Source organism: Ursus arctos, unplaced genomic scaffold, assembly GCF_023065955.2.
Source record: "Ursus arctos isolate Adak ecotype North America unplaced genomic scaffold, UrsArc2.0 scaffold_3, whole genome shotgun sequence".
NCBI classification, from domain to species: domain Eukaryota; kingdom Metazoa; phylum Chordata; class Mammalia; order Carnivora; family Ursidae; genus Ursus; species Ursus arctos.
This window is the reverse complement of record NW_026622985.1, coordinates 5,218,155-5,221,944: the sequence shown is the minus strand read 5'-3', so window position 1 is coordinate 5,221,944 and position 3,790 is coordinate 5,218,155. Positions and strand designations below refer to the sequence as shown.

Here is a 3,790-nt window from a genome sequence, read left to right as displayed (position 1 = left end):
TGAAATATTTCATTAAATCCATACTCCCCTTCCCCTTTCAAAATCTAGATTTAAGCTGTTCTTAATTACAAAGTTCCTGAAGAGACAGTTGATATTATGCTACTGTTTGTTTGTTTTCAGGCTAGGAGGAACTTGGTGGGACCAGAGGGTCCCATGTCCTCTTCATCAATGGAGGAGAAAAGCCTGTGAAGAGGAGCTGGCTGGGCTGCCTGGGCTGCAGGAGTGCGTCCTGAGCAGGGCTCTCTGTCGGTGTCCACATATGGCTATTTAGAATTGGCCTGACTCCACAGCACAGTGGAGCCTGCCATTCCCTGTGGTGGTGGTGGGTGGGCTGGCTCCCGCTGAGTGGATGGTGGCCAGCAGCCCGATGGAGCCTTTCTGGTCAAGACACTGGATTGTCTTTCCCTGTCTTCACCGTTGCCCTTTGGCAAGCTCCTTCAGAGTCCCAACTTAGTCTGGGTCCCACTGTGAGGACTTGGGAAGGCTCTTTCTCCATCTCTGGAGAAGCAGCCGAGGGGACAGCATGTCCTCTTGTCAGGTCCAGCGTAGGAAGCTTCAGTGCAGTGGCCGGGAGAGGACAGCTGTGTCCAGAGTGCTGTGGTCTTTGGAACAGAGCAGTAGGGATGAGGCTACTGGGTGGGAGGAGCACGGAGCTCTTTCTATCCTTAACATGGTGGAAATTTCTCTTGTCTGTCTGTATGTTTCCTTTCCATTGGCCATCCCTGCCCCCCAGCATATCAATTGGTGTAAGCCGGGGCCTCTTCATCCATACTCATTGCTGAATCCACAGTGCATAGAATAGCATGTGCACAATAAATATTTGTTGAATAAATGGACAGCAAAAAAAGAGGGAAGGAGGATAATTACTTTTCTTTTCCTTCAGTCTTGTTTTCCTGGAGTTACTAATTTTCTGGCCTGGTTTGTCTCTGGCCGGCTCCCGTACACATTGGTTGAATGGGTGCATTCACTGCACACATTCTGTGTTGGGATATCTCTTTGCTGTTATCTTGATATTCCCATTTCTTCTCTCTTGCCCTCTTCTTTCTTGATTGAATCAAAGGGTCAGAGAACTATGGCCCCCTGCTTGTTTTTGTCAATAAAGTTTGTTTGGGGCACAGCCACATCCGCGTGCTTATATGTTGTCTGTGGCTGCTTTCAGGCTGCAACGGTAGAGTTGAGTGAGGGGCAATATGGCCTCAAAGCCCAAGATATTTACTGTCTGGTCCTTAACAGATAAGCTTGCCAGACCCTCATTTATTCTGTCATTTTGTCAAACACATCTTCTCATGGCTTCCCAGAGGTTCTGGGGAAGAATAGAAAGGTTATTGAGACTGCAAGCTTACGTTCTTATGATCACCTTATATTCTACTTTTCACTAGAATTGCTGGGTTGCCTGAAAAGAAAATGCTGGGCCAGAAAAGAAGTGCTCTCAAAAACTCATAATAAACATTCTATTGAAGAAATTGTATAGTGGGTTTAGCAAATCCTAAGTGTAGTGCTTGCTGTTCTTTCACAGAATATTGACACATATGTGGTCCTTTCCCACACCAAGATCTAGAATCTTACCAGTGCCTCAAAAGCCGTGTTCTGTCCCCTCCACGTCATCCTCTCCCCTCAAAGTTTACCTTTGTTCTGACCGTGTCACCTATCATCTTGCCTCTTGTAGAAAGTAGTATTAATGGGATCATACAGTAAGTACATAACTCTTTGTCGTCATTCTCTCAATAAAATGTTTGTAATATTCACCCATGTTGTTGTGTTGGCTTTATTTGTCCATTGTATGAATTCCGCAGACCATATTTTCCTGTTCTATTTTTGATGAACATTTGGGTTTTTTCCAGTTTGGGGCTTTAATGAACAGAGCTTTTATAAGCATCCTTGTACATGTCTATTAGTGTGTGACTTTCTGCATTCTGGCTGGATATACAAGCAACACAGGAATTTCTGAGTGATAGAGCTGCACTGGTCCAGCAATAGTAATGCTGCTAAGTTGTTTTCCAAAAGGATTATTCTGATTTATACTTTCATCAGCAATTAATGGGTGGTCCAGTTCATCTACATTCTTCCAACACTAGGTATTGTCCTGGTTTAAAAATTTTTTTATTCATTCCAATGCATACATTGTGTGTGTGTGTGTGTATGTGTGTGTGTGTGTGTGTGTGTGTGTGAAATTCGTTTTGTTTTTTTTTTTGTGTTATGTTAGTCACCATTAGTTTTTGATGTAGTGTTCAATGATTCGGTATTTGCATGTAACACCCAGTGCTCATTACAACATGTGCCCTCCTTAGTATCTCATGGTCTCATTTTTCATTTTCCTGCTAATCAATAAAGTTGTATCCCTCAGCATATGCTATTAGTTATTTGGATACCTTTTTTTTTTTTTTTTGGTGAAGGATCTGGACAAAACTTTGCCCATTTTTAATTGAGTTATTTATCTTCTTTGCTGATATGAGGTGGTGTGTTGCAATGACACATTTGTTGTAAATTAGTAGCCAAATGCGTGCCCATCAGTTTCTGGACTCTGTTTGTTCCACTGGTACTGTTTTCTATCTTTGCCTCTTTATCATAATATTTGAATTAATGCAGCTTTGTAAACGTCCTGCTAGCTGGTAGTATAAGTGCTCTGGCTTTATTTTTCTTCTTCAAAAAATGCCTTTGTTATTTATAGCCTTTTGCATTCCCATGTGAGTTTTGGAATCAGTTTATTGATTTTCACAAAAAAGTCCACTGGGATGTCAACTGAGGTTTCATTGAATATGTAGACTAATTTGAGGAGAACTGACTTCTGTTTGAGTCTCCCTATTCTTGAAAGTGGTACTGCCCATCATCCTTATTGGCAAAACCTATATTTCTGAATTAGCCTACTTGCTGAAATGTATTAGTGGCCCCCAAACAGATACTTTGGCACGTTCAAGGTCACTGCAAACATGAGCAGAATGGTGAAAAACTTGAGTTGTCTGATGAGCAAGTACCACATTGTTTACATTTTTGTGCTTTTTTTTTTTTTGGTGGTTTTTCTGCTTAGACTGGCCCCAAGTGTAGTCCTGAGGTGTTGCCTACTTTCCTAAGTGCAGAAGGCTTTGATGTGACTTATGGAGAAATTATGTGTGTTAGAGAAGCTTTGTTTAGGCATAAGTTATAGTGCTATTGAATGTGAGTTCGATGTTAATGAATCAACAATATGTATTAAATCAGTTGTCTTTAAACAGAAACACACATAAACCAGGCTTTGTATCGATCAGTTGACAAAAATGTTGTGACCAGATGCTTGCAGGAACCTAACGTTATATGCCCCTTAGGAGCAATGGTCAGTATTCACTAACGCAGTGTTTGCAGACTTTGTAGAGCATAACTGCTGTGTACAACAAGAAACTACTGCATTTCCCCCTAAACTTTGGTCTTTTTCTTAGTGCTCTTTAGTCTCTTCTGTGTAGAGATTTGCATGTGTCTTGTTAGATTTATCCCCAGATGGTTGATTTTTTTTTTTTAAGTGGGCTCCATGCCCAACATGGGGCTTGAACTCATGACCCTGAGATTGATAGTTGCATGCTCTACCAACTGAGCCAGCCAGGCTCCTCCCACCCCTGGGGTGGTTGATTTTTTTGATACTACTTAAAATGTCGCTCTTTATTTCTTTGTTGCTAGTATATAGGAAAACAATTCATTTTTGTGTATTGACATTATGTGCTGTGAACTTAGTAAATTTACTTACCAATTCTAATAGTTTGTAGATGATTTCAGATTTTCCCCCATACACCATTACATCATTACATCATTGTATCATTTGTGT

General features: G+C 41.1%; 1 non-coding gene across 1 annotated transcript; it reads right to left on the bottom strand.

Moving 5' to 3' along the window:
• Positions 1-3,500: 3,500 nt before the first annotated feature.
• Positions 3,501-3,573, bottom strand: TRNAD-AUC (transfer RNA aspartic acid (anticodon AUC)). Its single transcript has one exon. It is a non-coding gene; the product is annotated as a tRNA-Asp (tRNA).
• Positions 3,574-3,790: the final 217 nt, after the last annotated feature.